This window comes from Rhinopithecus roxellana, chromosome 12 (assembly GCF_007565055.1).
Source record: "Rhinopithecus roxellana isolate Shanxi Qingling chromosome 12, ASM756505v1, whole genome shotgun sequence".
Lineage (NCBI taxonomy): Eukaryota > Metazoa > Chordata > Mammalia > Primates > Cercopithecidae > Rhinopithecus > Rhinopithecus roxellana.
In genome coordinates this window covers 83,467,814-83,490,440 of record NC_044560.1, presented here as the reverse complement: position 1 = coordinate 83,490,440, position 22,627 = coordinate 83,467,814, and the positions used below count along the sequence as shown (strand labels likewise).

The 22,627-nt window shown below is 46.2% G+C and overlaps 1 protein-coding gene across 4 annotated transcripts in view; it reads right to left on the bottom strand.

The window, feature by feature from the left end:
- The window catches only part of ZBTB8A (zinc finger and BTB domain containing 8A), a 66,913-nt gene extending 47,384 nt beyond the window's left edge, over positions 1-19,529 (bottom strand). The window contains exons 1-4 of one of the 4 annotated variants that reach the window (XM_010354133.2): positions 19,150-19,371; positions 18,274-18,398; positions 17,766-17,822; positions 3,060-3,141 (exon numbers count right to left, since the gene is read on the bottom strand). The gene's annotated coding sequence lies outside the window, so the exon portion shown is untranslated. Of the gene's footprint in view, positions 1-3,059; positions 3,142-17,765; positions 17,823-18,273; positions 18,399-19,149; positions 19,372-19,509 lie in introns of those variants that run through there. The other 3 variants (XM_030941795.1, XM_030941796.1, XM_010354143.2) reach the window with 3 other exon arrangements.
- Positions 19,530-22,627: the final 3,098 nt, after the last annotated feature.

The window sequence follows — 22,627 nt, the reverse complement described above, 5'->3', positions numbered from 1 at the left end:
AGGTCAGGAGTTCAAGACCAGCCTGACCAACATGGTGAAACCCTGTCCCTACTAAAAATACAAAAATGAGCCAGGCACAGTGGTACACACCTGTAATCCTAGCTACTCAGGAGGCTGAGGCAGGAGAATCACTTGAACCCAGTAGGTGGAGGTTGCAGCGAGCTGAGATCACGTCACTGCACTCCAGCCTGGGGGACATAGCGAGATTCTGTCTCAGAAAAAAAAAACAAATAAATAAAAATAAAAAATTGCATGTGCCTGTAGTCCCAGCCACTTGGGAGGCTGAGGTGGGAGGGTCACTTTAGCCCAGGAGGTTGAGGCTACAGTGAGCAACAGTGATTGTACCACTGCACTCCAGCCTGGGCACACAGATGCTGTCTCAAAAATAAATAAAATAAATAAAATAAAATTAAAATTAAAAAAAAAAAATTGAAACAAGAAATTGGGAAGTCCAGAGTCCAGAGAAATAACTGGTTTAGAAGAAAAGCAATGACTTTGGTTTTATGTATGCTGGATTTGAGAGGAATGGGAATTCAGGTAGATATGGCCAGGAGGCCACTGGAAATGCTGGTCTGAAGTTCACAGGGACACTCAGACTTGAAGATAGAGGAGCAAGAGAACCTGAAAATAGTGATTAAGTTGTTAGCAGAAATGAAGGGGCTCAGAGGAAACAAGGGCTGAGAGGGGAACCTGGAGGATTACCCATGATTGTGGAGCAGGATGGGGAAAAGAAGCCAGTGTTACAGATAAGGAATTACAGGGAGAATTAAGAGAGCTTCATGACACATTAGCCAACGGTGGAGAATTTCAAGAAAGATGCAGTGAAGGGGTTAAAGGGCCAACAGGCAGTATTAAAGTAACTACCTGCATTGTCTCATTTAATCCTCACATGCAACCTATCGGGGAGATGGTATTATTATTATTATTATTTTTGAGACGGATTGTCACTCTGTCGCCCAGGCTGGAGTGCAGTGGCACAATCTCGGCTCACTGCAAGCTCCGCCTCCTGGGTTCATGCCATTCTCCTGCCTCAGCCTCCCGAGTAGCTGGGACTACAGGCGCCCGCCACCACACCCAGCTAATTTTTTGTATTTTTAGTAGAGACAGGGTTTCACTGTGTTAGCCAGGATAGTCTCAATCTCCTGACCTCGTGATCCACCCGCCTTGGCCTCCCAAAGTGCTGGGATTACAGGTGTGAGCCACTGTGCCCTGCCGGGAGATGGTATTATTATCTCCATTTTACAGAAAAGGGAGTTAACCCAGACAGTGACTCCAAGGCTGCATGATGTAGCTGTGGGAGGTCAGAATTCTGACACTGGTTCTACCACTAAATTAGTATTATGTCCATGGGCAAGTAACTTATGTTTCTAGGCTTAACATCCTTCTCTGCAAATTAAAAGGACTGGTCTAGATAATCTCCAGTTTTTTTTTTTTTTTTTTTTTGAGACAGAGTCTCGCTCTGTTGCCCAGGCTGGAGTGCAGTGACCGGATCCCAGCTCACTGCAAGCTCTGCCTCCCAGGTTTACGCTATTCTCCTGCCTCAGCCTCCCGAGTAGCTGGGACTACAGGCGCCCGCCACCACGCCTGGCTAATTTTTTGTATGTTTTTTAGTAGAGACGGGGTTTCACCGTGTTGGCCAGGATGGTCTCGATCTCCTGACCTTGTGATCCGCCCGTCTCAGCCTCCCAAAGTGCTGGGATTACAGACTTGAGCCACTGCACCCGGCCTCCAGTTCTTAATAATATGAGTATGTGATCAAGCTAGAATGGGAGAAATATATACACAAGTGAGGCAATGAATTAAAAAATGTAGTTCCATACAATTGCCTGGATCCCAGTTTAAAAAAAAGATAAAAGCCGGGTGCGGTGGCTCAGGCCTGTAATCCCAGCATTTTGGGAGGCCAAGGCGGGTGGATCACCTGAGGTCAGGAGTTCGAGACCAGCCTGACTAACATGGTAAAACCCCATCTCTACCAAAAATACAAAAATTAGCCAGGAGTGGTGGCGGGTGCCTGTAATCGCAGCTACTCTGGAGGCTGAGGCAGAAGTGCTTGAATCCGAGAGGCGGAGGTTGCCTCTGTACTCCAGTTTAGCCGATACAGTGAGACTCCATCTCAAAAAAATTAAAAATAAATAAATAAATAAGTAAAAGATTAAAATGTAATTCAAATATGTATCCTGGATGTTAAAAAAAAAAAAGAATTCGGCCCACATTCACAAGGATACACTACACTTCCTTAAGAGAGAATTCAAAATAAAGATGTCATTAAAAAAAATTAGCAGTCAGTGAACAGGGAGACCAAAAAGATCAGAACGCTGAACATCTTAAGACAGTGAATTTCCACGAAATAAATCCATTCTCTAATATATAATATCTACAACTACAAAATTTTACCTTTTTTTTTTTTTTTTTGAGACAGAGTCTTGCTCTGTTGCCCAGGATGGAGTGCACTGGCGTGATCTCGGCTCACTGCAACATCTGCTGCCTGGGTTCAAGTGATTCTACTGCCTCAGCCTCACAAGCAGCTTACAGGCTCCCAGCACCACGCCCGGCTAATTTTTGTATTTTTAATAGAGATGGGGTTTCGCCATGTTGACCAGATTGGTCTCAAACTCCTGACCTCAGGTGATCTGCCTGCCTTGGCCTCCCAAAATGCTGGGATTACGGGCGTGAGCTACCTGACCCAGCCCAAAATTCTACTTTTTTTTTTTTGAGATGGACTTTCACTCTTGTTGCCCAGGCCGGAGTGCAATAGCGGCATCTCGGCTCACCGCAACCTCTGCCTCCCAGGTTCAAGGAATTCTCCTGCCTCAGCCTCCCGAGTAGCTGGGATTACAGGCATGTGCCACCACGCCCGGCTAATTTTGTATTTTCAGTAGAGACAGGGTTTCTTCATGTTGGTCAGGCTGGTCTCGAACTCCCGACCTCAGGTGATCTGTCTGCCTTGGCCTCCCAAAGTGCTGGGATTACAGGCATGAGCCATAGCACCCGGCCCCAGAATTTTACTTTTTAATGTATGCATTTAAGTGAGAAAAATCAAGAATTAAAATTTGTCATACCTGGAAATTTATGAATGCTGCTCTTGAATGGAGTAAAAAAGAGAAGATTCTAAGTCAAACAGTCTGTGTCTGGAGGATTGTCCTGTAGAGAGAGAAAAGAGATATTTATAATGTACTTTTATAATAAGAGGCAGAAAGATGTGCTAAGGTACATAATATTTATTTAAATAAATTATATAAGGGCCAGGCATGGTGGCTCATGCCTGTAATCCCACCACTTTGGGAGGCCAAGGCAGGCAGATAACCTGAGGTCAGGAGTTTGAGACCAGCCTGGCCAACATGGTGAAACCCCATCTCTACTAAGTATACAAAAATTAGCCAGGCATGGCGGCAGGTGCCTGTAATCCCAGCTACGCGGGAGGCTGAGGAGGGAGAATTGCTTGAACCCGGGAGGCGGAGGCTGCAGTGAGCCAAGATCGTGCCACTGCACGCCAGCATGGGTGACAGAGCGAGACTCTGTCTCAAAACAAACAAACAAACAAAAATTATATAAGAGCCGCTGTCAGATATCTTTTTTTTTTTTTTTTTTATTGAGACAGAATCTTGCTCTGTCCCCCAGGCTGGAGTGCAGTGGCGCGGTCTCAGCTTACTGCAAGCTCCGCCTCCCAGGTTCACGCCATTCTCCTGCCTCAGTCTCCCGAGTAGCTGGGACTACAGGCGCCCACCACCATGCCCGGCTAATTTTTTTATATTTTTAGTAGAGACAGAGTTTCACCGTGTTAGCCAGGATGGTCTTGATCTCCTGACCTCGTGATCCACCCACCTCGGCCTCCCAAAGTGCTGGGATTACAGGCTTGAGCCACCGTGCGTGGCCAGATATCATTTTTAACATATAAAAATAGATTATCTGGCACAGATTATTATTAATAGCTAATAATAAATAATAGTTAATATAAAACCATTAATAATTAATATGCATAATATATAATACATAACAAATATGTAATATAATATATAATGATATAAAATATACAACATAAATAAATCATTAATATTAATAGAAAAATCATTTGGCTTCAAATTGGCTTGGAACTCTTTAAAGAAATACATACATTTTATATACATATTTTTATGTTTTATATATATAACTTTTTAACCTCAATCTTAATATTACAGTTTATAAGAAGAGATTTCCAATATTAAAATATATTATAGCAAATCAAAAGCAATCCTTTTTTTGTTTTGGTTTGGTTTTTTTGAGATGGAGTCTCACTCTGTCGTCCAGGCTGGAGTGAAGTGGTGTGATCTCGGCTCAATGCAACCTCCGCCTCCCTGGTTCCAGCAATTCCCCTGCCTCAGCCTCCCGAGTAGCTGGGATTACCGGCACACACCACCATGTGTGGCTAATTTTTTTGTATTTTCAGTTGAGACGGAGTTTTTCCATGTTGGCCAGATTGGTCTCGAAATCCTGACCGATCTCAGGCAATCTGCCCGCCTGGGCCTCCCAAAATGCGGGGATTACAGGCATGAGCCACTGCGCCTGGCCATTTGGTTTATTTTTTAAGACAGTCTCACTTTGTCACTCAGGCTAGAGTGCAGTGGCACAATCACAGCTCACTGCAGCCTTGATCTCCCAGGCTTATGTGATTCTCCCTCTTCAGTCTCCCAAGTAGTTGGGACTACAAGTACCCATCACCAAGTTTGGCTAATTTTTGTATTTTTTAGAAAGACGAGGTTTCGTCATGCTGCCCAAGTTGGTCTCCAACTCTTGGGCTCAAGTGATCCTCCCACTTCGGCCTCCAAAAATGCTGGAATTATAGGCATGAGCCACTGTCCCCAGCCCCAACATACTTTTTAACTTTGACAAGAAAATAAACTTAAGACAACACTATTCAAAGGCAGGCCAGTAGATGATACCAAGATAGTAAGTCCTATTGCTCTTTTCCTCCAAATGTCATCAATGTGTTTTGGAAGAAAACTGAACACAATAGCTTTAAAAATTCAACATATCTTGGAAAAAAAAAAAAATACAGGCAAGCATAAAGAAGAGGAGCTGGGCCCAGTGGCTCACGGCTGTAAGCCCAGCATTTCAGGAGGCAGAGGCATGAAGGTCACTTGAAGCCAGGAATTCCAGACCAGCGTAGGGAGCATAGTGAGACCTCTCTCTAAATAAATAAATAAGAAAACAAACCGAAATAACTTTTTTTCTTTCTTTTGAGATGGAGTTTCGCTCTTGTTGCCCAGGCTGGAGTGCAATGGTGCGATCTCTGCTCACCACCAACTCTGCCTCCCAGGTTCAAGTGATTCTCCTGCCTCAGCCTCCCGAGTCGCTGGGATTACAGGTATGCACCACCACACCCGGCTCATTTTCTGTTTTCAGTAGAGACAGGATTTCTCCATGTTAGTCAGGCTGGTCTCAAACTCCCGACCTCAGGTGATCAGCCCGCCTCAGCCTCCCAAAGTGCTGGAATTATAGGCGTGAGCCACCATGCCCAGTCTTGTTTTTTTTTTTTTTTTTTGAGACAGTCTCACTCTGTCACTCAGGCTGGAATGCAGTGGTGTGACCATGGCTCATTGTGGCCCTGACCTCTCAGGCTCAAGTGATCCTCCAGCCTTAGCCTTCTAAGTAGCTGAGACTACAGGTTTACCAGGCTAAATTTTGTATTTTTGTAGAGACAGGGTTTTGCCATGTTGCCCAGGCTGGTCCTGAAATCCTAGGCTCAAGTGATCCTCCCACCTTGTTGGAATAATAGGCATGAGCCACTGTGCCTGGCCCCAAATTAATAGTTTTTGAGAACTTGTTGCCACTCTAAAAGCTCATCTGTCACCTAGCCTTAATGAGTTAGAAGGGCATTCAGAGAATGGCATTTACTTGGATTGCTTCACTGTTTCAACACTGCCACTAAAGGGCATATTAACTACTGTCCAGTGTACTAGGTGTGTACAGTGGTAACTTGTGGCTTTTTTTTTTTTTTTTGAGACGGAGTCTCTCTCCTGTTGCCCAGGCTGGAGTGCAATGGCACGATCTTGGCTCACTGCAACCTCCGCCTCCCGGGTTCCAGCGATTCTTCTGCCTCAGCCTCCTGAGTAGCTGGGGCTGCAGGAGCCCACCACCATGCCAGGCTAATTTTTGTATTTTTAGTAGAAGCGGGGTTTCACCATATTGGCCAAGCTGGTTTCGAACTCCTGACCTTGTGATCCACCTGCCTCAACCTCCCAAAGTGCTGGGAGTACAGGTGTGAGCCACCGTGCCCAGCCTAATATTCTAATTAATATCCTAATTAATATAAAGCTCGGCTTTTTAACTTTTTTTTTTTTTTTTTTTTTTTTTTTTTACAGCAGGGTCTCATTCTTACCCAGGCTGGAGTACAGAGGCACGATCTTGGCTCACTGCAACCTCTGCCTCCCAGGTTCAGGGATGCCTGCATGTCAGCCTCCTGAGGAGCCGGGACCACAGACATGTACCATCACACCCGGCTAATTTTTTTGTATTTTTTGTAGAGATGGGGTCTCGCCATGTTGCCCAGGGTGGTCTTGAACTCCTGGACTCAAGCAATCCACCCACCACATTGGCCTCCAAAGATTTGGGATTACAGGCGTGAGACACCGCATCTGGTCAAAAGAACTGATTTCTGAGCACAGTCTGTGCCCTCAACAGTTTTTACATACTGATGGAGTGCTATTTTTTCAGATAACCACCAAGGTCCACTCCAGCAGATATTAGAGTAGATCTGTGGATGAACACTCTGAACTATCAGGATCCTTTTTTTTTTTTTTTTTTTTAAAGGGTCTCGATATATTGCCCAGGCTGGTCTTGAACTCCTGGGCTCAAGAGATCCACCCACCTCGGCCTCCCAAAGTGCTAAGATTATAGGCATGAGCCACCACGCCCAGCATCAGCATCCTTTCTAACTTCCTTCTAGAAAACTAAAAAGTACATTTCCCAGACTCCTTTACAATTCAGTTTCCCCATGTGAAATGTGGCCCATCAGTGGGATGTTGTGAGATCTGGAAGGCAGAAATGAGGTGGGAACCATCTTTCTTCTGTTTTGGCTGTTAATGCGGGCAAGCACATTTATGGAAACATTGCATTTTTTTCTCATAGCAGCATTCCAGTGTCAAAAGCTTCATGATTGGCAAGAGACAAACGTGGTGAAGACAGGAATCACTATTTGGTAGGAGTTCAGGGGAAGTTCAGGGGTAGCAGGGTTGTTCCCTTTTATTTAGTTATTTTCAGAGGCAGGGTCTCACTCTGTCATCCAGGATGAAGTGCTGAAGTGCAGTGGTACAATCATAGCTCACTGTAAACTTGAACTCCTGTGCTCAAGGGGATCCTCCCACTTTGGCCTCTCAAAGTGCTAGATTACACTGTACACTGCCTATAGCAGTTAGGTGACCCTTAAATTACACTAGCAATGTCATTGGAAGCCTCCTGATTCCCTCCCTGGGGTGCCTGTTAGGCAGTCTTTTTTTTTTTTGAGACGGAGTTTTACTCGTTGCCCAGGCTGGAGTGCAATGGCGTGATCTCAGCTCACTGCAGCCTCCACCTCTCGGGTTCAAGCCATTTTCCCGCCTCAGCCTCCCAAGTAGCTGGTATTACAGGAACGTGCCACCACGCCTGGCTAATTTTTATATTTTTAGTAGAGACGGGGTTTTACCATGTTGGCCAGGCTGGTCTCGAACTCTTGACCTCAGGTGATCCACCCGCCTCTGCCTCCCAAAGTGCTGAGATTACAGGCGTAAGCCACAGCACCCGGTCAGGAGTTTTTTTGTTTTGTTTTGTTTTGTTTTGTTTTGAGACGGAGTCTCGCTCTGTCCTCCAGGTTGGAGTGCAGTGACGTGATCTCGGCTCACTGCAACCTCTGCCTCCCAGGTTCAAGCGATTCTGTCTCTGCCTCTGGAGTAGCTGGGACTGCAGGCGCAGGCCACCACAGCCGGCTAATTTTTGTATTTTCAGTAGAGATGAAGTTTCACCATATTGGCCAGGCTGGTCTCGAACTTCTGACCTCAAGATCCACCTGCCTCGGCCTCGCAAAGTGCTGGGATTACAGGTATGAGCCACGGTGCCTGGCCCCAGCCAGGTATTTCTTTTTCTTTTTTTTCTTTGAGACAGAGTCTCGCTCTGTCACCCAGGCTGGAGTGCAGTGGCCGGATCTCAGCTCACTGCAAGCTCCGCCTCCCGGGTTTACGTCATTCTCCTGCTTCAGCCTCCGGAGTAGCTGGGACTACAGGCGCCCGCCACCTCGCCCGGCTAGTTTTTTGTATTTTTTAGTAGAGACGGGGTTTCATCGTGTTAGCCAGGATGGTCTCGATCTCCCGAACTTGTGATCCGCCCGTCTCGGCCTCCCGAAGTGCTGGGATTACAGGCTTGAGCCACGGTGCCCGGCCAGGTATTTCTTTTTATCAATGTGAGCACGGACTGATACAGGGATAATAATAATACCTATGGCTTATAGAGCTGTGAGATGGAGAAAATCAGAAGATAATCCAGGCAACATGCTTATAACAGTGCCTGGTTTATAACAAGCCCTTGATAAATGTCAGCTATTATTATTATTGTTAATTATCTAAACATTTAAAAACACTGCTTTCACTGAGTATAAAATGTAAACATTTTAGAATTTTATTACAACACATTTTCTTGTCTTATACAAATGTGGATACAGAAGGCCAGGTGGGGTGGCTCAAGCCTGTAATTCTAGCACTTTGGGAGGCTGAGGCGGTTCATCACCTGAGGTCAGGAGTTCAAGACCAGTCTGGCCAACATGGCAAAACCCCGTCTCTACTAAAATACAAAAATTAGCCGGGCATGATGGCGGGTGCCTGTAATCCCAGCTACTCGGGAGGCTGAGACGGGAGAATTGCTTAAACCCAGCAATTGAACGGTGGTTGCAGTGAACCAAGATTGCACCACTCGACTCCAGCGAGACTCCGTCTCAAAAAAAAAAAAAAAAGTGGATACAGAAAAAAAAATTTTTTTTGGACTGCTTTCATCATATTTGTGAACCTAGAGAGACTGAGAGTGATCATTTCAAAACTACATGTGTACCTGGGAATAGCAACCCTCTACTCCAACTAGTCAATTGTAGACCTCACCTTAAGGAAAGATTATTCTTTTTTTCTTTTTTTTTTAATTTGAGACTGGAGTCTAGCTCTGTCGCCCAAGCTGGAGTGCAGTGGTAATCTTGGCTCACTGCAACCTCTGCCTCCCAGGTTCAAGCGATTCTCCTGCCTCAGCCTCCCAAGTAGCTGGGATTATAGGTGCCCGACACCACACCCAGCTAGTTTTTGTATTTTTAGTAGAGACCGAGTTTCACTGTATTGGCCAGGCTGGTCTCGAACTCCTGACCTCATGATCCGCCTGCCTTGGCCTCCCAAAGTGCTGGGATTACAAGCGTGAGCCACTGCGCCTGGTCTTTTGTTTTGTTTTGTTTTGTTTTGTTTGTTTTAGACAGAATCTTTCTCTGTTGCTCAGGCTGGAGTGCACTGGTGAGATCACAGCTCACTACAGCCTTGACCTCCCCGGGCTCAGGTGATCCTCCCACCTCAGCCTCCCAAGTACAAGTGTGTGCCAAATCATTCTTGAGAAACCATTTTTACCTTTTTTTCCTTTTTTTGACATAGAGACTTGCTCTGTCGCTCAGGCTGGAGTGCAGTGGTGCAACCTCGGCTCACTACAACCACCACCTCCTGGGCTCAAGCGATTCTCCTGCCTTAGGCTCTTAAGTAGCTGGGATTACAGGCCCGTGCCACCACACCCAGCTAATTTTTGTATTTTTAGTAAAGACAGGGTTTCACTATGTTGGTCAGACTAGTCTCAAACTCCTGACCTCAAGTGATCCGCCCTCCTTGGCCTCCCAAACTGCTGGGATTACAGTCATGAGCCACTGCACCTGGCCAATTTTTGCCATTTTTCCATTCAATCATTACCTCATTAATGATGCTCTGTCAACCAGGGTGTTTGTTATTCAAACTAAGAAAATGTTACCACAGAAGCAATTGCCAGAGAATGAGATCTACAACCTAAAATAAGATTTGCAACCTAAAAGTTTATGTTTTAATATTGCTGAGTACAGTGGTTCGAACCTGTAGTCCCAGCAACTTGGGAGGCTGAGGCAGGAGGGAGGATCCCTCGAGCCCAGGAGTTCGAGGCTGCAGTGAGCAATGCTCATGCCACTGCACTCTAGCCTGGGCAATAGAGCAAGACTTCATCTCTATTAAAAAAAAAAAAAAAAAGAAAATTTAAGTGTTTATACTTAGAATACTAATGTATATATTTAAAAAGTCATAGATAAAATTATGGCCGGGCGCAGTGGCTCAAGCCTGTAATCCCAGCACTTTGGGAGGCCGAGACGGGCGGATCACGAGGTCAGGAGATCGAGACCATCCTGACCAATACGGTGAAACCCCGTCTCTACTAAAAAATACAAAAAACTAGCCGGGCGATGTGGCGGGTGCCTGTAGTCCCAGCTACTCGGGAGGCTGAGGCAGGAGAATGGCGTAAACCCGGGAGGCAGACCTTGCAGTGAGCTGAGATCCGGCCACTGCGCTCCAGCCTGGGTGACAAAGCGAGACTCCGTCTCAAAAAAAAAAAAAAAAAAAAAAAAAAAAAAAAAAAAAAAAAAAAAAAAATTATGGCTTGGTTTGGTTTGCTGAAGTATCTTCTGGTGATGAAAAATACACTGCAGATTTGGAATAAAACTTCCCGCAGCCGGGCATGGTACCTCATATCTATTATCCTAGCACTTTGGAAGGCCCAGGCAGGAGGATCACTCGAGCCCAGGAGTTCGAGACCAGCCTGAGCAACCTGGTGAGACCGCGTCTCTACAAATAATTAAAAAATTAGCCAGGTGTGTGGTAGTATATGCCTGTGGTCCCAGCTACTCAGTAGGCTGAGGTGGCAGGATCACTTGAGCCTGAGAGGCTGAGGCTGCAGTGAGCTGTGATTGTGCCACTACACTCCAGCCTGGGTAACAGGGCGAGACCCTGTCTCAAAAACAAAAACAAAAAACTTCCCCCAGATATTCTGGAACTATAAGAATTTTATGTTGGACCTAGTCCAACAGTGCCAGGAAGACAGAGGGAACTGAAAGTGATATAAAGTATCCCTCCAGAGGTTATGCCCTCCGTATTTCACATGCTGCTGAAAGCCACAGGATTCAAAGCAGTGGAGGTTTTCTGAAGGGTCAGAAAAACAGGTGAAAGAAAGCAACTTCATATTTTGATACAATAATTAATTTTACATTGTTCTGAACTTCATAGAGGTATATTTTCCTTTTTTAAATTCTTAAGACAAGGTCTCACCAGCCTGGAGTGCAGTGGTATGATTTTGGCTCACTGCAGCCTTGGCCTCCGGGGCTCAAGTGATCCTGCTTCAGTCTCTCACATAGCTGGGACTATAGCAGTGCACCACCATGTCTGGCTCTTTCTATATTTTCCCAGAAAAATATTTTATTCTTTTTTTTTTTTTTTTTTTGAGACAGTCTCACTCTGTCACCCAGGCTGGAGTGCAGCGGCAGGATCTCGGCTCACTGCAACTTCCCACTCCTGGGTTCAAGCCTCAGCCTCTTGAGCAGCTGGGATTACAGGCACGCACCACCACACCTGGCTAATTATTGTACTTTTAATAGAGACGGGGTTTCGCCATGTTGATCAGGCTGGTCTCAAACTCCTGGCCTCAAGTGATCTGCCTGCCTTGGCCTCCCAAAGTGTTGGGATTACACATGTGAGCCACTGTACCTGGCCCTTTTATTCAATTTTTATGAGAAGGGCAGATACTCAAATTGACAGGTGAAATGCATTTATTCAAGACATATCTACTGAGCAACTACTCTACACCAAACTATACCTGGTCCTGAGAATACAGAGGTGATGACATGTCAAAGGTCAGTGCTCACTCTTAAGCAGCTCACTATTAGGAGAGAGTCAGAGAAAGCGAAGAGACAGGAAGAGGAGAGACTTTTAGACAAAGTGACAATACAATGAAGAAAATACTCATAGTAGAAGGAAACTGTAAAACAAAGAAAGCAAATTATTGTACCTGGGAGTACTGAGAAATGTTTCCAAAAGGCTCAACGTTTAGGCTGAGTCTTGAAGGATGAAAAGAAGTTTATACATGAGAAAGAGGGCAAAAGGCATTCTAGCCAGAGAGAGCACTAAATGGGAAGGCAAAAACAGTATATTAAACAGCATGGCCTCCTCAGAGATGGTAAGAAGTTTGCTATAGCTAGAGACTGCGGGCCTATGGAAGGATGGCAGATTAAACTAGAAAAGTATGTAAGAGCTAGATCTTGGAAGCCCCTCCACTTTTGTGGGTTCTGGAGCACTTTTGAAGGATTTTAAAAAGAAGAAACACAGGATTATACGTCTACCAATCATTAGCTGTGTGACTTTGTCAAGTTACTTAACTATAAGCATTGGTTTCCTTTTTGTAAAATGAGGTTATTGACTGTTAAGAGGCTCGAAGGAAGTATGTTAAGAGGATTAAATAAGATAATCACTAAAATAAATAAGACTAAGACAAATAGAAATAAGCACATGAAGAGATGTTTAGCATCATTAATCATTAGCGACATCCAAATCAAAATCCCAATGAGATACTACTTCATACTCACTGGGATAGTTTGCTACAATAATATTTCTTTTTAATTTTTTTCTTCTTCTTTTTCTATATTTTCTTTTTTTTTATGTTTTTCCAGAGATACAATAATTTTTTTTGAAAACATGAACATACTAAGTGTTGGCCAGAGTATAGATAAACGAGAATCTTCATACACTGCTCGTGGAAATATAAAATGGTACAGCGACTTTAGAAAACAGTCCGGGAGTTCCTCAAATGATTAAACATAGAGTTATCATATGACCCAGCCATTTCACTCCTAAGTATATATCCAAGAGTAATGAACGCATACGTCTACACAGAAACTGATATACGAATATTTATAGTAGCATTATTTGTAACAGTTAAGAGGTGGAAACAACCCAAATGTCCATCGATGGACAGATGGGTAAACAAAATGTGGTATACCCATATAATGGAATGTAACTCGGCCATAAAAAGAATGAAGTACTGATATGGTCATGTGCTGCATAACATTTTGGTCAACAACTGACCACATATACGACGGTGATCCCATAAGATTATAACACCATATTTTTATTGTACCTTTCCTGTGTTTGTTTGCTTGTTTATTTATTTTTGGAGACAAAGTCTTGCTCTATCCCCCTGGCTGGAGTGCAGTAGCACGATCTTGGGTCACTGCAACCTCTGCCTCCTGGGTTCAAGCAGTTTTTCTGCCTCAGCCTCCTGAGTAGCCAGGATTACAGGCGCCCACCACCATGTTGGGCTAATTTTTGTATTTTTAGTAGAGACGGGGTTTTACCATGTTGGCCAGGCTTGTCTTGAACTCCTGACCTCGGGTGATCCACCCACCTTGGCCTCCCAAAGTGCTGGGATTACAGGAGTGAGCCACCGCGCCCAGCTTTCCTGTGTTTAGATATGTTTAGACACATACTTACCATTGTTTTACAAATGCCTGTAGTATTATGCTATACAAGATTGTAGCCTAGGAGTTATAGGCTATACCATACAGCCTAGGTGTGTAGTAGGCTATTCCAGCTAGGTTTGTGTAAGCACATTCTATGATGTTCACACAATGACAAAAATCACCTAACAACACATTTCTCAGAACATATACCCATCATTAAGTGACATATGACTGTATATACTACAACATGGGTGAACCTTAAAAACCTCATGCTGGCTGGGAACAGTGGTATGAGCCTGCAGTCCCAGCTACTCGGAAGGCTGAGGCAGAGGACTGGATGAGCCCAGGAGGTCAAGGATGTAGTGAACTAGGATTATGCCACCACAATCCAGTGTGGGTGACAGTGAGATCCTGTCTCTAAAAAACAAACAAGGCCAGGTATGGTGGCTCATGCCTATAATCCCAGCACTTTGGGAGGCCGAGGTGGGCGGATCACAAGGTCAGGAGATCAAGACCATCCTGGCCAACATGGTGAACCCTGTCTCTACTAAAAATACAAAAAATTAGCCAGGCGTGGTGGCCAGCGCCTGTAGTCCCAGCTACTCGGGAGGCTGAGGCAGGAGAATGGCGTGAACCCGGGAGGCGGAGCTTGTAGTGAGCTGAGATTGTGCCACTGTACTCCAGCCTGGGTGACAGAGCAAGACTCTGTCTCAAAAAAAACAAAAAACAAAAAAAAAAACCTCATGCTAAGTTACAGAAACTAGTCATAAAAAACAGATTTATGATTTTATTCACATGAAATACCCAGAATGGGTAGATCCACATAGGAAGTAGATAAGGGGTTATCAGGAGCTAGGGAGACATGGGAGTGGGGAGTGACTGTTAACAGGCATGGGGTTTCTTTATGCAAGTGATGAAAATGTTCTGGAGTTAAGAGGGTGGTGATGGTTGAACAATTTTGTGACCATATCAAAAAACTGAATTGTACACTTTAAAAGGGGTAACTTTTATGGTATAAGAGTTATATCTCAGGCCAGGTGCGGTGGCTCACACCTGTATTCCCAGCACTTTGGAAAGCGGAGGCGGGTGGATCACCTGAGGTCAGAAGTTCAAGAGAAACCCCATCTCTATTAAAGTACAAAAAATGAGCTGGGTATGGTGGCAGGCTCCTGTAATCTCAGCTACTTGGGAGGCTGAGGCAAGAGAATTGCTTGACCCTGGGAGGCGAGGTTGCAGTGAGCCCAGATCGCACCATTGCACTCCAGCCTGGGCAACAAGAGCGAAACTCCATCTCAAAAAAAACCAGTTATATCTCAAAAAAAATAGGAATTGTCCTATACATTGGGGTCAGTTACAACTTGATATTCACATTGAAAGGATTTTTACGTAACATGCATTCATAGCAGTACTCTTGACTCATCACAAAAGGTTTATTTTCAGAATTATGTGATTAGGTAATGGAAATGGGTAATACATTTCAGATTTTCTTCTTCCAGTAGAGTGACTTTATACACTGAAACAGCAAGTTAGATCAATTTATATGGGACATCCAAAATCCAAATGGAAACATTTTAAATATCTGTAAGAGTTAAATATTATAATAGTCCCAAGAATATAACAGAATTCAAGACTTCCATCAAGTTCAATGATCTTTAAAAAGGTGGTTGGGAAAGACAATTACACATTTTAGGAACCATTAAGTTCGAAGGTCTTTGGAACAGAAGCAAAAGACATGTATTTCTATGAGTAGACGGAAGATTTAGGTAGCGAGTATAACTTGAACTAAGGTTGTAGTTGAGAAGATCAACTCTCTTTTTTTTTTTTTTGAGACAGAGTCTTGCTCTGTCACCCAGGCTAGAGTGCAGTGGCGTGATCTTGGTTCACTGCAATCTCTGCCTCCCGGGTTCAACCCATGCTCCTGCTTCAGCCTCCCGAGTAGTTGTGATTACAGGTGCCTGCTACTGCGCCCTGCTAATTTTTGTATTTTTAGTAAAGATGGGGTTTCACCATCTTGTCCAGGCTGGTCTCGAACTCCTGACCTCGTGATTCACCACCGCCTCCCTCCACACCCCAACCTCCCAAAGTGTTGGGATTACAGGCATGAGCCACCACACCCGGCTGAGAAGATCAACTCTTTTAAGATATAGAGTCATTAATCTAAAATTTAATATGTCCCACCAGTGTCAGCAAAACTAATCTTGTTAGCCTGCTTAGCAAACATTCCTGAGTCATAAGGAACTTCAGCTAACTAGAGTGGTAATTGTATTCCTTGATGGATAAACGATCCTTTAGCTTTGGGAAGATTTAGAATTAAGTACAGATGCTCCTCAACTTATGATGGGGTTACATCCCAATAAACCTATTTTAAGTTGAAAACATTATAAGTTTAAAATGCCTTTAATACCCCATTAAACCCACTGTAAAGTCAAAAAATCATAAGTTAAGCCACTGTAAGTCAGTGATCGTCTGTATTAAAAATATTTAACAGTGGCGGTTTGGGCCGGGCGCGGTGGCTCAAGCCTGTAATCCCAGCACTTTGGGAGGCCGAGACGGGCGGATCACGAGGTCAGGAGATCGAGACCATCCTGGCTAACATGGTGAAACCCTGTCTCTACTAAAAAATACAAAAAACTAGCCAGGCGAGGTGGCGGGCGCTTGTAGTCCCAGCTACTCGGGAGGCTGAAGCAGGAGAATGGCGGGAACCCGGGAGGCGGAGCTTGCAGTGAGCTGAGATCCGGCCACTGCACTCCAGCCCGGGCGACAGAGCGAGACTCCGTCACAAAAAAAAAAAAAACAAAAAACAAAACAGTGGTGGTTTGAACATTTGTATCCCCTCCAAAATTCATGTTGAAACTTCATCCCCAAGGCCGGGCACGGTGGCTCACGCCTGTAATACCAGCACTTTGGGAGGCCGACGCAGGCGGATCAGAGGTCAGGAGATCAAGACCATCCTGGCTAACACGATGAAACCCTATCTCTACTAAAAAATACAAAAAAATTTTTAGTAGAGATGTGGTGGTGGGCGCCTGTAGTCCCAGCTCCTCGGGAGGCTGAGGCAAGAGAATGGCGTGAACCCGGGAGGCGGAGCTTGCAGTGAGTCGAGATAGCACCACTGCACTCCAGCCTGGGCGACAGAGCAAGACTCCGTCTCAAAAAAAAAAAAAAAAAAAAATTCATCCCTATTGCAACAGTATCACGTTTAGGAGGTGATTTGGCCACAAAGGCTCTGCCTTCATGGATGGAATTAATGCCCTTATAAAAGGACCTGAGGGAATGAGTTTGGCCCCTTTTGCCCTTCTATCCCTTCTGCCACGTGAAGACACAGCAGTCCTCCCATCCACAGGATGCAGCAACACGGTGCCATCTTGGAAGCAAAGAGCAGCCCTCACTAGACACCAAACTGCCTGGACTTCCCAGCCTCCAGAAGTGTGAGAAATAAATTTCTGTTCTGTGTAATTACCCAGTCCCAAAGTATTTTTATAGCTGCACAAATGGCATGAGACAGAAAAGATTTAGAATAAAAACACGTAAGAGAATCAAAACTATAGTTGGGGAAAGCCTCATTGAGAAGATGGTATTTGGGTAAAGTCCAAAGGAAGTAAGAGAGTCATGTGGGTGTCTGGGGAAAGAGTATTTCAGGCAAAGGGAAAAGCAAGTGCAAAGGCCCTGAGGTGAGCAGTGGGGAAGCAATGGGATATGGAGTCAGAAAGGGAAAGCAGATCATGAGAGAAGTAGGACATAGTGAGACCAGATGCTGTAACGCTGCATAGACTATTATGGAGCTTTTGGCTTTTAAACTGCGTTAAGATGGGAAGCCACTGACCAATTTTGAGAACAAAAGTAACAAAAGCTTCATTCAAGGGAATCAAACATCAAATCCTTTAAATATGATTAACATATCATTGTGTCACTGAGTTAAGTCTATTAGACATAGTTTTATCTAAAAATTAGATTTAAATGATACAGGATGAATCAATATTACTCTATCTTACAAAGTTTTTGATGGCCTCAAATCATTATCAACAGCAAAGCTGGTGATTTCAGGGCTTGGAGATAAGGGTTAGTGGCTTGGCCTCCTTCCTGGAGTCCCTACTCATTATGCCTCCTGCTGACATTTTTTAGCACAATCCACCCAGACACCCATTTGGTCAAGGGCCCTAAGCCAGATTCTCACTTCCCAGTTGCCACTTGTGTGGCCAGAGAGGTTCCCAGGAATAAAGACATCTGATCCCTGCTTATCAGTGGGGGCTCTTGCTCCAGTCTACAAATGCATCCGTACCTGAGGCATGGAGATTAAGACTGGAGCAGAAGCTTGCTGGGGATTTTGGAGGCTTTCCTGAAAAAGATCAGTTAAGATTTTTAGAGCAGGGAAGCGCTGTGTAAGATTGGCCCTTCTAAAGACTCCTCTGGAGGTACCTTAGGAGGGAAGGCAGGACGGGAACAGGAGGTCCTGGGTGGCTATGGTCACCCTGGCCTAGAGGTAAAACGCCATGCTTCACACGTGTTTCCTCATCTGCAAAGTGGAATTCCCGTCAGCCTAAGTGGTTGTTTTATGTGAAATTAAGTGAAATAATTCATATAGGTGAAAGCACTTCATTTAAAGTTGTGCAAATATAAAGGTTTATCAAGCATAGAGGTGACTGACGTGTGGTTAGAAGCCCACCAGGTGTGTGTGAATCTACCGCTTCCAAACGCGTCTCAGAATGATGTGGAGTAGGGCCATTGGAACAATCAGCGATAAATAAGCGCATCTGAAGGGGAAGGGAACAAGCCGCTGACTAACTCACAAAACAGGCGGTCCGCATGGGTAGAGATGAGCATGTACGGTTCCGTCCAGAAGCAAATAGTTGGAGCTCAACATTGGTTAGGCGCGGTGAGTTCGCCCTCGCTTTTCTAAGCCCAGATGTCGCATCTTGACATAAAACCAAGGATGGAGGCTGTACCGAGAAACTCGGGCTACTGCCCTGGGAGCCAGGCTCACCAGCAGCGCCCCTGGCCGCGCCCGCAGAGGCTCCGGCCCCGGCCCTGCCCTCCCCACGCGCCCCCCCTCCCCGGCGGCCGCCCGTCTTTGCGCCGCGCAGCCCGAGCCCCTCCGGAGTCCGCGGCGCCCGACGGCTCCAGACACGCCCGGCGCCGTCCCCGCCGCCTTCCCGCCGCCGCCGCCAGGAGGCTCCGCGCGCCTTCCCGCCTTTCCCCGGGCCGGGCCGGGCGGCTAGGCGGGCGCGGGCGGCGACGGCGCGGCCATTGTCCCGCAGCCCCTCCCGGGCGCGCAGGAGGGGCCGGCCTGGCGGGCTGGGCGGCGCGGCCGGGCGCGGGGAGGGGCGGCCGGGAGCCGGTGCCCACCAACGCCCGCCGCTGCCCCGGGCTGGGCCCGCCGCCGCCGCCCGCGCCTCCTCCGTGGCCGCCCACAGCCCCTCGGAGCCGGCGCCGCCGCCGCCGCTGCGCCCCGGGCTGCAAATGGCGCCCGCTCGCCTCGGCGCCTCCCGCCGCGCTCCCGGCCCGGGGACGTCTGGGGGAGGCGCGCCCAGGGCCCGCATCCCAGCACCACCGCCGCCCGGGCCGTCAGAGCCCGCGGCGCCTCCGCCCGCGGCCAGGCTCGCGGCGGGTCCCGGGCAGCCCCGACGCCCGCCCGCCCTCCGCCGGCGCCGCGCGCCGCCACTTACCGCGGGCCGCGGCGCACCGGCCGGTCGCGCGCGCGGGCCGGGGGAAGATTCCTGGTTCTCGGCTGGGGAAGGACCCCCTTTCGAGGCCGTTCCTTTGCGCCCTAAAACAAGTAGCCCCAACGTGAGAGAAACAAAAGGTATTTGCTGACGTGGGCGTTGGACAGAAACGCCCGAGGGCTGGGGACACAATTAAAGGGGCAACGCACAGATTTCAGGCACCAACCAGCAGCTTCGCCCACTCCCCCTGCCCTTGCCCACACCCGCTGCACGCTCCAGAGGCACCGGGGTGCCCAGATTCTCTAGCAGTTGACTGCGGATCATGATTTTAGTCAGGAGCTGAAATTTAAAATTGTACTTTACGTTGGGAAAGGCGCCTCCGGAGGGCAGAAGGGCTGGATTTCTAGGATCTGGGGAATTTGGTTTAGGAAAGAGGGAGGGACTTAGGCGTGCCCACAATTACTGTATAAGTACATGTGACATTATTGTACTTAAGTTTAGCAACGTCAAATGCAAAAGATTTCCACAGAATTTTCCCTTGTATTGAAGCAGTTATTTTAGTTGAGGATAACCTTTTCTAAACCTCTACAGGTCAGAAGCATTTCATTTGAAGAGGAAAACCCAGAGAAGCTGAGAGAACATAATTCTTTGTTAAGTCCAGAGAAATACAAAATTAGTAAAATCAGCAAGTTCTGTCTTTTCCAATACAAGCATTCATTGTATACCAAGCTTCCTCTGACAAATTTACGTCTCTAATATTTAGAGTACAGATATCAGGTTATACATTTGCTAAAATAGTAAATCAATGGATTTTCACTGTTACTATAGAAGCATTACTTCTATAAATTAGTTTCCTAGTTCCTTATGCTGGGGTCAGGTACTGAAAAGTACTGTGTTACAGTAAAACTGGAGGAAAAAGGTTCAAATTGTCAAAACTTGGGTTTAGCTTTTAATGGATTCCTCTCCTGTTCATAATCAGTCATATTGGACAGTTTATAATTTTGATTTCAGGAATAATTATGCACTTTGAGGATGCAAGATATTCACAATTGTCTCTTAATGTCACTTCTGTGTCACTGCAGAGGTGCTTTGCTATTTAGTTGTGTTTCCTCGCCTTCTGAACAGGTAAGTAGAAACATATTTGAAAACCATTAGGTGTCAGGTGTGTTGGATGTACTCAGATTACTCTGCTAGCGCTCCCCACTGAGAATTCCCCCAGAAAGACCTGGACATGGTTATAGCCAAAGGTTTGATTTTAGCCTTAAAGATTAATGCAAAAGAGTTCCACAAACTTATTCCTCAAGAGAGCACATCAGGTTGGTGATAAACTCTTCGTTGTGGCCGGCCGCGGTGGCTCTCGCCTGTAATCTCAGCACTTTGGGAGGCCGAGGCAGGCGGATCACGAGGTCAGGAGTTCGAGACCAGCCTGGCCAACATGGTGCAACCCTGTTTCTACTAAAATACTAAAAATACAAAAATTAGCTCGGCATAGTGGTGCGCGCCTGTAATCCCAGCTACTGGGGCAGCTGAACCAGGAGAATGGCTTGAATCCAGGAGGTGGAGGTTGCAGTGAGCCAAGATTGTGCCACCGCACTTCAGCCTGGGTGACAGAGCAAGACTCCATCTCAAAAAAAAAAAAAGAAAAGAAACAACAAAACAAAACAAAAAAACTCTTTGTTGCAAGGAAGAGGTAATGAGAGTTTCGTCCCTCATCTTCATTCTGCTAGCTTTGGGAGCTTGTTTCTCTATTCTGGGGCTCCATCATTAACCAGTGCTAGTCTCTTAAACTCTGACTGCCACCCTACCCCACCCCCATCCCTGTTTCCACCTCTTCAGTTCAAATCTTGAGAAAGATAATCCATTCCAATTTTTTTTTTTTTTTTTTTTTTTGAGACAGAGTCTCCCTCTGTTGCCCAGGCTGGAGTGCAGTGGCAGGATCTCGGCTCACTGCAACCTCCGCCTCCCAGGTTCAAACAATTCTTTGCCTCAGCCTCCTGAGTAGCTGGAATTACAGGTGTCCGCCACCACGCCCGGCTAATTTTTGTATTTTTAGTAGAGACGGTTTCCCCAGGTTGCCAGGCTGGTCTTGACTTCCTGACCTCATGATCCACCAGCGTCGGCCTCCCAAAATGCTGGGATTACAGGCTTGAGCCACCGCGCCCGGCCCCATTCGGATTTTAACAGTGCCTGCTGGCCGGGCGCGGTGGCTCAAGCCTGTAATCCCAGCACTTTGGGAGGCCAAGGCGGGCGGATCACAAGGTCAGGAGATCGAGACCATCCTGGCTAACACGGTGAAACCCCGTCTCTACTAAAAAATACAAAAAAAAAAAAATAGCCGGGTGAGGTGGCGGGCGCCTGTAGTCCCAGCTACTTGGGAGGCTGAGGCAGGAGAATGGCGTGAACCCGGGAGGCGGAGTTTGCAGGGAGCTGAGATCTGGCCACTGCACTCCAGCTTGGGCGACAGAGTGACACTCCGTCTCAAAAAGCAAAACAAAACAAAACAAAAAAAACAGTGCCTGCTAAGGGTGAAGTTTTTGCTCTAGGCTCTTGGAATGCAGTGGTGAGCAAAAAATTCACCAAGTCCCTGCTTTTATGGGATTTGCAGTCTAGTGGGGGAGACAGATGGTAATCAAATAAATGTATAATTTGAAAATTGTATAAGTCTGAAGGAAAGGTATGTTGTGTGATGAGAATATTGATGAAGTGGGGACCCGTCTCGTGAGGGAGGGGGTTTGTATAAGGAGGGCTTCCTTGAGGTTATCTTGACTGGAAATCTGGAGTAGGAATTAATAGGCAAGCGTGTGAGTGGTGAGGAGCATTCCAGATAGAGGGAGCAAAATGGTGCTTGGTAGATGGGAATATGGCATAAAAGGCTGATGAGGCTGGAGTACAAGGTGAGGGGGAGAGACAAGAGATAAGATGGGAGAGGGAGGCAGGGGTCAGACCATCAGGGCCTTATGGGGCCAGGTTAAGAACTTCGGGAGCCATTAATGTGTTTTAAGCTGCATGGGGTGTGTGTGCTATGATGAGGTAAGCATTTTGAAAAGATGACTGTGGAAGATAATTTAGAGGGAAGGAAGAGTGGATCACAGTGGCCTAGCTAAGAGCTGGTAGAATCTTGAACTAGAGTGGAGATAGAGGAGGTAGATAGAAGTGGGGAGATCAAGTGAGGTGGAGAGTTAAATATTAGAGATAATAGGTTGACTCTGGGAAATGAGGGAGAAGGAAGAGTCAAAGACAACTCCCAGCCTTTTGGAACTGGATGGATGGTGGTTCTGTTCACTGAGAGAGAAAGGACTAGAAGGCCAGGATTTTTTAAAATTTTAAATTAAAACAACAACTCCTACTTGAACCCAGGAGGTGGAGGTTGCAGACAGCCGAGATCATGCCACTGTACTCCAGCCTGGGCAACAGAGTGAGACTCCGTCTAAAAAAAAAAAAAAGAAAAGAAAAAAGAAATTTCATCATCACAGTCATATAG